Source organism: Cyanistes caeruleus, chromosome 3 (assembly GCF_971803275.1).
Source record: "Cyanistes caeruleus chromosome 3, bCyaCae1.hap1.1, whole genome shotgun sequence".
In the NCBI taxonomy this organism is placed as follows: Eukaryota; Metazoa; Chordata; class Aves; order Passeriformes; family Paridae; genus Cyanistes; species Cyanistes caeruleus.
Genome location: NC_141703.1, coordinates 113,322,567 through 113,335,342, shown reverse-complemented (window position 1 = coordinate 113,335,342; position 12,776 = coordinate 113,322,567). Strand labels below are relative to the sequence as shown.

Here is a 12,776-nt window from a genome sequence, read left to right as displayed (position 1 = left end):
ACTCTGTGTTTTCTGTTAGACAGATATCCTGCCTGCTGCTCATTTCTCTAGCAATATACTCTTCACTGCCTTTTGCAGTTTAAAGGGTAGTTTGTCATATTTTCAACAAAAATAAAACCATATTTCATACTGGTTGCAAACAGAGACTAATTGAGTAGGAGGAAGCCTACAGATTTATGAAAAAAACATCTCAGCACTGGTTTTCTTAGCTCTGCTTGTGACCAGATATAGCTCAGAGCTTTTTTTTACCTTCAGAAGCCATAAAGAGGTAATTTAAAAAAAAAAAAATAAAAATACTGAGGGCTGGTTACATTTTTTGAGATGTGAAATTTGTGAGCTCCTGGGTTTTCTGGATTTATTTCTCTTCAGGATGCCAGGTACTTCTGTGTTTGCTTTTCGATTGTCTATCCAAATAGGCTGGCCAAAAATTTGCATTTTTCCTATCTCATGGGGTTTTCTTGTATTTATAGCAGCGTCTTGAAAGGTATTTTCTGTCTCGTGTTGGCTTTCTGGTTTTGTTTTGCCTGATAATTTATGTTCACTTAAGGTAGAGCAAAGCATCTCTATGAATGCCCTCCAGTAAATGTGCTTGGGAGTGGAATTTGTCAGCAGGATTATTTTTTCTGTGTTCAAAAAAGTGAATAATGCAGATAGTACACTACTTACCTTTCTAAAGAGTTTTCAATTCTACAGCTATTACCAGGTGATGCTAAAATTGTTTACTTTATATAAGAAGAATCACATAAGCTCTTTTATATATATATATATATATATATATATATATATATATATATGCTCAAATAAGGATATTTAGTGAAAATTGAGGGGGGAAAGCAAGTTTTTGGGTCAATGCACCCATTTTTAGGGCTTGAGTTCTGAAAAGATGCTGGAAATACACACCTGCTGCTGGGAGGGGATAGAAAATCCTGCAAGGCCATAACTCTCCTCTGCTCTGACACCCCACAGCCAAGGATCAAGTTCATCAATTATTCCTCAGAGTTGGGAGCAAAAGGTTTTCTCCCAAATGGTGGCCAAGGGAGGCTTCTCAGAAGATTCCAAAGTTTCCTTTAAACACAGCTTCCCTTTTATTCCTTCACGGTGTTTCCCTTTAAATGCAAAGTCTGGAGGTCTCTGTTCATCTGCTGCTGTTGCCTAAAAGGGGTCGTGGAGAGTCAGAAACAGGTGGAATACATCAAAATGTTTATTTTTGATTATTCCTGTAGGCTGCAGGTTGTGTGTTAGACCTTCAGGAAGCACAGTCCCCCTCACATAACAAAATCTGGAAATGTGACCCAAGGTGCAGGGAAGTCTTCTGCAAAAGGGTTTTGGTTGAGGGTTCCACCAAGAATTCTTAGCAGTACCTTGAGGAAATACTGAGATGTTGCTAAAACTACATCCTGTCACTTTTTTTTTTTCCTGTAAAGAGCTCTGTACTTGTTCCATAGAAAAAGAACAAAAGCCATACGGAATATTAAATATATGTGGTAGAAATATATCTTCTTTTCCTCCAAATAACAAAGGATTTGGTTATCCTTATGACTCCAAACACCCAATATTCCATGGTTCAAGATTAAGAAGTTATAATTTTTCAAACCTGATTTCTTCTGTAGCAATAATTACATACCAATAAGTGCTAAAAATTGTGTGGTTGGGGTAGGTGGGTGGTGTTTATTTTTTTAGCAGTGTGTCTTGTCTTGCTGGCTTTATGGTGACCTTCACGCTTGTGCCATGACTCCTTAGTTTCTTAAAACTTCTTTCTGGGGAAAAATTCATGAGAAAAAGCTGTGGGTTAGTAAGTAGAGCTCTTGAACCTTAAAAAAAACAACCTCACACTACAAGTTTTGCAAGTTCATATGGCTTATCTACTGGTTTTGTTTGGGTTTTTCCCCTACGTGTGTCAGGCATAAAGAAATGAGGCAAAGAAAAAGGAGGAATGCTGCAAACAACCTCCTGGGAAATAATTCCAGTTCCTAAAATGTTCTTCTTGGGAAGCCACAGAGCTGAAGTGAGGCTCAGCTTCCAAATGCAGATATTGAATGCAGCTAAATTTGAGTCATATCATTACAAATAATAAAAAAATTCTCTTCACTGAGCAGTGATATTTTCCTCTCTAAGCCACTTGTAAAATTCCACCAACTCCAGTCCTCCCAGCATTGTAAATAATAGGAATAAACAGATTTACTCTTTCTGGTGCTGTGTTTGACAGAGCCTCTCCCCGATGATTCTTGCAGTTTTTCCAGGTTCAGGAGCGTGAAATGTTTGCTGATTCATGGCAGGATTAGGACGTGCTGAGGAAGCACTGCTGGAATTTAGCCTTGGTGGGAGCAGGGATGTGACCTGGCTGGCTGATGGAATCAGCCTGTGTGTTCAGCAGGGATACAGCCCGTGAGAATTCCGCTATATTCAGAGCTTTTGGGTATTTTGGGATTATTTTTTCTCGAAGCATCTAAAGCTTTAAGCGTTCCGCACATTTAAAAAGCGTTTTCCAGCAAAAATAATAGAACATGTGAGCGAGTGTGTGTCCAAACCCATCCCATAATTCTGGCTGGTTTTCCTTTTCCTGAAAGCACAGTGGCAGCTCTTCTAGAGGTATCAGCTGTATTGGTTCTCCTTACCCTGCTCAGATTTGTGAGGTTGAAATTCACTTTTCTTCACCAATTTCAGGGAAGAATCCTCAGGAACTCTTTTGGCTGCTGCACTGTCACTTGGCAGGTGGTTTTGTGGGATATAGATCCCACTTCACTCGTTATCAGGGAGACCACTCATCATTTTTGATATGTCAGGTGTTTAAATCCATGATGGGAGCCTCCTGATAAGTAAGATCAGAGATATTTTTCCACCATTTAAAAAAGAGCCAGTCCAGCCTTGAAATAAAAAGAACTGGTTTAGCTTTTTATTAAACTCTTTAGCTTTTATTATCCAAGAAATATTTGTACCTTCCCTCGGTGTGTATCTGATTAGGATGTGTTTAATCAGCCCTCTTTTGAGGAGGTGTCCTTTTAATGTCCTTTTTGTGGAAGATGTCCTATTAATGAAACATCTTCTCTTTCTTTCTTCTTGAAATGGAGCTTCAACACAAGAATTGATGGATTATTGAGGTATTAATACTAAATTAATACTAAATAATGATTCAGGTTTTCAGGGAAAGCTTCCTGTCTGCTGAAGAAAGCACTTTGGTTTGCCAGCTGATGAACTAAAATAAATGGCATTTCTACAGCATCAGTGTGCTCCATTGATTTGGTCTTTTTCTATCTCAACTTTTTCAGTGTTTTCCCTCTCTAACTGCACTGCCAGCTGTCTCCCTGCTCCAGATTATACTGTCACCAGTTCTGTAAACACCAGAGAAAACCACTTTTATATTAAATTCCTTTCCCCATGTAAGTGGTCGATGGAGCTGGTAACCAAGTTACTAAAGAATCAAAAGCAGAGGAGCTTTTAATTAAATATAATTTGGCAAGGTGCCCAGAAATTTCCCTGTTGTGGCAGTGGGGAATGACAAAAAAAAATGAAGAGCCGCCACTGCTGCCTTTCAGAGTGTCTGGAAGATGTATTTGCTTGGACGTGCAGATCCACTACCAAATAGTAATAAAAATAAAAATCCACAGAGCAGTTCCAGTGCCAAGGTGACCTTGTGCAAGTGGTTTTTTGTAAGCTCAGGATGAATTGTGATCAGATTTCACAGGAAGCAGAAGACTGGGATACAAACCAAAGTCCTGCATGGTTTTAGGGTATTGTTTAAAGTTTTAGTGCCGTGGATTGCCCCTCATTTACATCAATACCACGCAACCTCACATAATTTTATAATTATCCCTGCTTGCATATGGGCTCATTAAATCATTCATGTGCTGCTGCTAAGGTGGGATTTTGTCATTGTAGTTTTAGGTGGTGTCTTTGTTTTTATGATGCTTGATTTTTCAGAAAGCTTTGCCATAGGTGATTCAGTTTTTGGTCATCCCTGGCTTTTCTTACCCACATGTTGAATATCTCATGTTGATGGTTTCAGTGAATCATCTTTTGCTGTGTGTGATGTTGTGATTTCAGGTAGATATTCCCTGCCTTTAATCAGCACTATATTTGTTTTTAACTTCTAAATCTGCCTTTCTGTCTTCCTTTCCCAAACAAATTAGATTCTCATTTGGAAAAGAGGGAGATGTCATCTCTCTCAGTGATGATTTTTTCATATTTCATGTATGTTTTGATTTATTTTTACCTCTACATTAGTGACAGGATATCTTTCTCAGTTGTCAAAGTACTAAAATCCCTTATTTAGCAATGAAATGACTTGAACTAAAACTTCCTTCCAATATTTATGGAAATATTTGATACAGATACATTTTTCTGTTCAATTTTTTACACTTAAACTCCTTGTTTGTGAATCTCTAAAGCACCAAGCCCTTGTGTATTAACGTTCCATAAGGTTTTAGTTCTCGTCTCTCAATTTCTTGCCTGTTTTGCCCTCAGTGACAGTTTTCTGTGCCCCTGATTTCTAGAGCCGCCAGGTCACACCAAACTCTGATTTGCCCTGGTTTTTGGGGAGTTTATTTGTGTTCCAAGTGCTTCCAGGTAGGGAATCTGTTTCCTTCTGTGTTTGTACACCACTGTGTAAATTTGCAACAATATATAAACGTTTTCTAATCCCCCAGCCCTGTGGAAGTTAATAAGTCACATCAGAGCTGAGCTTGTTCAGAAACACAGGGTTTATTTAAAGAACAACAGGATTAAAAAAGGTTGGAGTGGAGAGATGAGCCCAGACTGCAAATTCACCGCTTGCCCTGGGCTAAATAAAAGTTGTTTTTTAAAATCTATTATCTACCAGTGCTGGTTTAAATACGAATGCAGTTCACTTTGGTTCTGATTCTGTTTCAGATCTTTTTAAACCAGATTTCATTGGTTTTCCTTAGCAGAAACTTGCTCTTGATGTGTTTGCTTAAAATAAAACTTGAGAAAGCCCATCTGCATTCTCCAGGCTCTGTGTCAGCACTAGCTTCTTTTTGGCTTCAGGCATTCCTGTGAAGAGCATTTTCCTTTGCAAAACCATGGAATTTTAAACGCCCATTGGCCAGTGTGTAAAATACAGTACCAAATGAAGTTAGTTTTATTTTTTCTGAGTGATCTATTTAATTTCCCTGCTTGATCTTGGTTTTAAAGCTTTATTCACATCTTTGTGTCTGGGATTAATTTGACTTGGCACACTGCAGTGTCTCTGTCTCCCAGGAGCAGCTGATAATTTACAGTGAATTTCTTTTTCCTCTTCTCCCTATGATTGTAGCAAAGGTTTTTCCCTGCAGAACTCTGAATAATATGCAAAGAGCAAAAATATTTTAAGAATGAATAACTGAGTTACCTGTGATGATTGAAAAGTCAAACATGGCTCACTTTGTAATGAGTCCCAAACATTTACCAGAACATCTTTGGTTTGCAGCAGAGAAACCTTTGAATAATGAATGGTGGCTCTATCTGTGTAGCTGTACAGAAAATATTGGGCTGGAGGCCTACAGTGAAACAAGGAGTTGACAAACGTGTTTTGCTAAATTAATAATGTAATTCTGTGCTAGAGGAGCAAATGTGTTTTCTTTAAGGTATAATAATAATGTAAATAAGAAAAATTGGCGATTTGGAGCTGACTTTTGAAAGATAATTTGCTGTTATTTTTTACTACTGCTTCCTTGTCTTGTTTTTATAAGTGCCTATTAATTTTTGGAAAAGGCTGAGGCTGCTGTGAGTGCCTGTAAGGCCTGTGTGTCACTGAGCTGTGTGTGTCACAGAGCATGTCCCTGGCTGTGTAAATCACCAAGCATCCTTTAATCACCTGCATTTGTCAAGGAACCGCAAAGGAGGAGTGGGAGGAACATCTGTGTTACCATAAAATCATGGAATGGTGTGGACTGGAAGGGACCTCAAAGCCCATGGGCAGGCACACTTTGCACTATCTCAGGTTGCTCCAAGCCCCATCCAGCCTGGCCTAGAACAATTCCAAGGGTGGGGCAGCCACAGTTTCAGGATGTACAGCCGGTGTTGTACCCGTGGGATGTTGGGGAAGCACAGTCCTGAGAGGGAAAGGGAAAGCAGCATTGTGGCGTTTTGGTGGTGGGATTTCTGGTCATGGTTATGGGAATTTTGGGCAGGAAAAATATCTTGGAGAGAAGACTGTGGGTTGGACTCTACGAAAGCAGGCTGGATTTGTTCCCCTTTTGATGAACAGTATTGTCTCTGTCCTCCTATTTATATCCTAAATGCTTTTTATTCTTCCATCAATGTTGTGAATACCTGGAACAAAAGGCCAGTAATAATTAGTTTCTAAAATCTACTAAATGAAAGAGCAGAACTTTTAGTAAAATCCAATTATGTACCATCATATATTAAGCTGGTAGTGGTATTCTCATATGCCAAAATCAATGGCATGCCCTGCAGGCATGTTTTAATTAAAACAGGAAATATAGATATTATTTTAGCCCTGCTTGTGTTCACTATTTTAACTCTCTCTGAAGTTCCTGATCATTTTCCTGAGCGAATATAAAGTTCAGTTTCTGAATAAACCCGTCCTCTAAAGGCTCAGTGAATTGCACCTGACAGTGAACAAGGATTGGCAATCCAGAGGGAGTTTGCAGTAAATCAGGGAATGTTCCTGGGGCTGTCGAAGGCTTCCTCTCTCCCAGAATTACCTCCAGAGCTCGAGTGAGTGTTGGCAGCAGCAGAGCTGAAAGCAACCAAAAAAGTGTCAGGGATGAAGATCTACGATAAGCACAGATGGAAAGAGCCAGATACAAGAAAGAAAACAAAGCAGCTGGGGAGGTGGAATTTTGTCCCTGGTGAAAGAAGAAGTGAATGGTGAAGAGCTGTGGAACAGCATAAAAAATGAGATTATGGCAATGTTTATGTTACCAGGCCAAGACAAAGAGAGGTGGGAAGTGCTAGAAATTGAAGGGGGGAAGTTAAAAAAGAGATCAAAGAGATAGACCAGACAGTTGGTGTTGAAAATGGAAATACAGAAATGGTCAGAAGAGTGTGTGGAGAACAAGTGGGTCATATGGCAAGGTAAGAGGTGTCTGAAGTGGAGCACTGGAACTAAGGATGTCAGTGCTGAAAGGCAAGCAATAATTGAGAACACAGAGAGGGAGAAAGATACTTGGAAGATTTACAGAGTGCCCAGAAGCCAGTAGGTAGGCTGATCCCACAGGAGATTCCTATAGGAAAGGGAGAGAGCAGTGGAGTTACTGGAAATGCAAAGCACTCGGTATCTTGGCAGAAAAAGGGACAATATGAGTTCTGGGTGTCCGAAAAATCCTGAAGGAATTGCAGCTAGGCAGGAGACATGGTGAAGGCTGTGTACATGTGATGAACACATGAGCAAGAGTCTCCACAATTTATTTGTAAATTCTGTTGAATGAGGAAAAATAACAACACTGATAGAAGGAGGATTTGATTAAATCACTTTAAAGTAATGTCAGAAACTGCCCAAGAAATCCTTTTGAATTTAAGTTCAGTGTAAAATTGTTGATATCTGAAAGGAAAAGAGGTGGTGATGGAAATTGAGCCAAATTTCCATCAACTGGAAAAACAAAGCATCTGGGCTTTGGAAACTTGCTTCAAGGGTTAGGGGGTTTTGAGGTAAAACAAAAAGAAGCATAAAAAGACAGGTTCTGAAAAGCTATACTTGTAAAATTAAAATTAAAAAAGACAACCAACTCCTATATAAACTTTCATCTTTACTGACTCAAATTACAGGGCTGGAATAGAGTGAAAACTTATGAAACAAAGGAGGCACTAGTCTTTAAATATGGATTATCCCTAACACTACTCCTTTAAGTTCTAGTCAACCAACTTTGAGGCCTGCTCTAAATCTGATGGATATGTCCTTTTTTGAGGAATAAGAGAAGATTTTAAATTGATTTAATTTTTATTTAAGCAAGGCTCAGATGATTATTTCCTATTTTAGTCTCCTGATATCAGCTGTAGAAACCTGGTTCCTTTAGAATCAGAGTCACAGACTGGAATGGGTTGGAAGGGACCTTGAAGCTCATCCTATTCTTCCCCCTGCCATGGGCAGGGACACTTTCCACTATCCCAGGCTGCTCCAAGTCCCATCCAGCCTGGCCTGGAACACTTCCAGGGATCCAGGGCCAGCCACAATTTCTTCAGTAATAGAATAAAGAATTCAGGTGCAGAGCTGAATCCTCAACCTGTGGAAAAGTCAGCGGCACAGGTTGTTCTTCTGTGACTACTTCTGACCCATTAATGCTGCTGGGCATCCATTTAGTACCTGCTGCTCTGTGGGAAGGGAAAGTCCTGCCCTTAGAATTATAATTAGTCATGCCTAACTTATAATTAATAAAGTTGCAGGCTTCTGGTTACTTGGATCACAGTCATTTGCCTGCGGTCTTTTTTGTGTCCTACTGAATCCTGGGATTCAGTGGGACAGCAGAAGAAGAGCTGGGTTATCTACATGAGTAATTAGGTGGAAAACTGATATTTGGGAGAGGTGAAAAGCATTTGAGGTAAAAATGGCTGATTCAAGCCTTGGCTTTGAAAAGCTGTGCCTGAAATACAAGAAACATTCTAGTAGTTTTTAAGGATAAATTTTACACCCCTGTCATCAATGTATTTTAGTAAAACAAATTAAAATTAATAATCGCTGGAGGACTGAAGTGGAGCAAATTCGTTGTCTCAGATTCCACATTTGTATTTTATTTGTTCTGTGACCAAGATGTGGAAGTGGAAGAAGCTCAGCCAGAATTCAGGCTCCCAGATCTCCAGATGATGTCCTGCCCATCTTCCCCAAACCTCCCGCTTGTGCCGGCGCTCTCTCTGGAGCGGTGCCTTAAGCTGAAGGAGAGCTGCCATCTCTCTCAGCTGCTTTGTCCCGTGGCAGAACACAAGGAAAATGTCCAATAGAATGAAGAATACATTTCCTGGGCTCTGAACTCGGGCTCTGACCCCTGCTATCCGCGCTCCGGTAGGATCATTCCAGGCATCTCCAGCTCCGCGAAGGGATGTGTTGCTATCTTCGGTTCACATTCCCTCCCTTCTTTCTCTTGGTTTGTTTTCCACATGACTGGGAAACAATTGCTTCTTCCACATGGAGCCCTTCTCCCATTCCTGGGAAAATAGCAGGGAATGGGGAGCATTTGCATAATCGTCTTTAGTGCTATTGTGGGCGGGCTTTGGATGCCTGCACGGAGTTGCAGACTGGCCACCTGTCCAGAACAAATGAACTTAGCTTTTGTATAACGCTATCTGGTTTTCCACAGTGTTATTTTTGTGTAATGAATAACTCGATTAAAATATTATAAAACCCCATCATTCAGTAAATGTTTGCGTTGGGTTTAAATCCCCCCCCTCGCAGGGGTGGGAAGGGGGGACAGAGTTTCCTCTTTCTCTGTTAGCACAGCTATATTTTCAAGCTGCTTCTGACATAGTTTTATAACTGCCTTTGTGAAATTATCCTCATGAATATTAATTAGGGGTGTGGGAAGGGGAAAAAAAAACCAAACTAACCCCAAACCTCAAAATGATTTGCATTCATCCTTGTATAAATGATAAATTAAGTGTTGTCTAATGTTTTCTAATGGTCCATTTCACCTATGTAAAACAATTAATTAAACAGTTGGCCTCTTAGGGAAGGAAGAAGAGGAGGGTGCTGAGGACACCACCCCTGATAGGGCTGCAGCACGAGAATTAAGCTTGTTCACTATTCACATATTTGACTTCTGCATGTCTCAGTGTTAGTCCTTGATCTCTTGTACTCCTGTGTCTGAAATCATAAAAAACCTAATTCTAATTTCCACTTTTAAAGGGGGAGAAAAGAGACAATGTGTTCCTATGTGCAGGTTTGGGGCTTTTGCCAGCCGAGGTGTGGGAAGGACAAACTCTGGGTGCCACATTTTATGGCACCTCAACCTTTGCCCCAAGACTGAGTTTCGATTGCTGCATTATGAGGAAACAAAACAAACCCTTCTGTGCTTTCTGTTGGCCACAAATAACATAGAGGTTAACCTGGACAGCAACATTTCCATATTTCCCATTTTACTTTCATATTTGTATCTTGCATTGCCCATATTAAAAAACAACTGGCCAAGTAATCATCGCTAAATTATGAATGAGAAGGACGTGGTTTTATTCTTCCCCTGCATTTCTCTTTCTCAGAGCAGTTAAAGGTAAGAGCTGCACTGACCCAAAGCACATTGATTTGATTTTAACTGTGCTTTTGAGCCCTTTCTCAGCCCTGCAGGGGCATTTCTGCTTTGCTGTTCAGTGGCAGCAGATAAGAGGATGGGAGTTCCTGTCAGTCAGCAATTGCAGTTACATTCCTGAGACAAGAACATCCTGCATGGACATTGTCCTACCTTGTTTGGCTTCTGCACGTGTCCCATGGATTGGGTCCAGAGCTCTTTTATTTCCCTTAGTTAGCAACCACTTGGAATTGCTCCTAGTGAACATTGTACATTACTGGGATTGATTTGTGTCAGTGGTATCAGCTTTGGAATATTACTGGAATTATTACGGAGTTTGGTCTGGAAGTGCTCAGGAAGAGGCTGATGTGTCCCTCATGTAGCTGTCAGTCAGCAGTGTTGGTTTAAAACAAGCTTGAAATATCTGCCAAAGAATCTGCCATGGATCTTTTGCCGAGGGAGAACATTAAAATCAGGCAGTTGTGTTTTGCTGGAATAAAAAGTAATGCCATTATAGGCAGCAAGGAATAAATACTGAATGTCTGTAAACTAAGAAGTTTAAAGCCAAGTCTTCCTGCTTCAGCAGTTAAATTTTGCAGATCCCTTTTCATTTTGTGTGAATGGATGATTTGTATATGTATTTGGTAAAACTGTGAGTGCTGTTACTATAACCCAGTTAAAAAATGAGCTGTTTTGTTCGATTTGCTCCCCCTGCTATGGTTTGTAAACCCTGAGCCATTAAAGGTGTGTTTTCTCTGCCTGAAATGTGGTGTTTAAAACCCAACAAACCAGTGAATTGGAAAATGGGGACATGTTGATGTACTGGGCATATTTTTTTTTTAAATGTTTTTCTGATCTTTTTCCTGCTTTGCTTATCTCTCCTGTAATAACTGGGAATTGATTTCACATTTTAGACTCTGGCCCACGGACTGAAGACCTGAAAGTTGCCTGATTCATAGCCCAAGTTTCTGATTTACAGCTGTGGATCAGCACAGTGCTTATAGGAGCAGTTCTCCAGATATGACTGAATTTGGAGGATTTAAAGTTGGGCTGTCGAGTGCAATCTGATCCCTTTTGCCATTACTTATTGATGAGGTTTCCTAGGTTTTCCAGTTGTCAGCTTGCTGATGGAGCTCCAAGATTTAGGATGTTATGTGGGTATGGGAATCTCACTCTTGTTTTCTGATTAGGAGCCTGACCTCTGGTACCTCATTTTAACATTAGAGAGGACTCTGGTGAATAATGGTCTGTGTTGAAAGTGCATCCAGCTGGAATTGCGTCTTGGGATGGGGGTAGGGGGGACTGGAATCTTTGGATGCCATCATGAAGCAATTAGACAAGCTACTTAATAATTTATAGCTTGCTGTCTTAAGGGTTGTAAGCGTTTTGACTGAAGAGGGTTTTGTTTAACCTTTCAGGGCTCTCTGTGAGGCTGAGATTGAGCTTAGAAATGATTTTCCTTTGAAGAGCAGCAGAGAATCCAGAACCAGATGACTTTGTCATCTGTTAATTAATGCTTTGTCTTGCTACCTAAATATAAGAGTTTGCTCAGCTCTCTTAGAGCTTCAGTGTCTAGTGAATACAGAAAAATCTTTGGGAAGCAGCAAATGAGCAACAGAATTTTTTAGCAAATCTTGTTGTTCTTTAATTCTTTTTTATTGAATTTGCTTGTGACCTGGTGTCTTTTTAGTGTTCTTTCACCTTAAATGTTAAATATAATATTTAAAATAAATATAATATTTCCTGGGGAAAATGTAATGCTGGGGAAGGGAGGAAAGCAATTGCTTATCTACTAGATCTAAGTAATCCTGGTGTAATTTCAGTATTCTTGGTGTTTATATGAGTGACTTAGAAATTATATAGACACCTTCCGGTGAAACAACTAGTAATTTAACATTTAACAAAACAGTGATATGCCCAGTCTTTGGTATACCAAAGGAAGAAAAGCTCACCTGTTCTCAGGTGCAGGAGAACAAGGAGCTCCACTTGCTGGAGATGTACAAAGGCCAAGAACCAGAAATAAAATGCAGAGCACCTCGTATAAAACACTCTCTGTAGGAGCTGACTCCACTGGCTCTTCTAGAAATGTTATAAAATTAAAAAGTTAGGAGAGGTTTCTAATTGCAGTCTGTTAAGCATTTGTCTGGAGAAGAAAATATTTGTTAAGTATGATGCTGATATTCTTGGATGTGATTATTTCACCTCCTATCAATGTGCAGCTGCTTTAGATATATAAATATATATATCAATATATACTTAAATATAATAAATATATACATACAGACACTGGGAGGTATTTTTGATGACTAGATTCAATAGCTGTTTTTTTTGGCTTATTCCTGTTGTTGTAAGGATATCTCCAGGGTTTAGACCTGTATTTTCTTTCATATTGCTTTGAATTCAAGTCTGAAGAGTGGCAGTTTCCTGAATTACAGTGTGGATTCATTTTTCTCTGCATTATTCTGTGTGTTTCCTTTTTGCCATCAAACTCATCTGTTTTTCTAAGGACTCCTCACTTTGAGGGAGCTTCATTACACAGCATCTCTTGCAATTTGAATGTTAAATAATATCATTGTTTTCTTCTAAAAACTTTCACCCTTCCCACTT

The 12,776-nt window shown here is 39.7% G+C and overlaps 1 protein-coding gene across 4 annotated transcripts in view; it reads left to right on the top strand.

Moving 5' to 3' along the window:
• Positions 1-12,776, top strand: part of FCHSD2 (FCH and double SH3 domains 2) — a 127,696-nt gene that overhangs the window by 36,889 nt on the left and 78,031 nt on the right. The window lies entirely within an intron of this gene.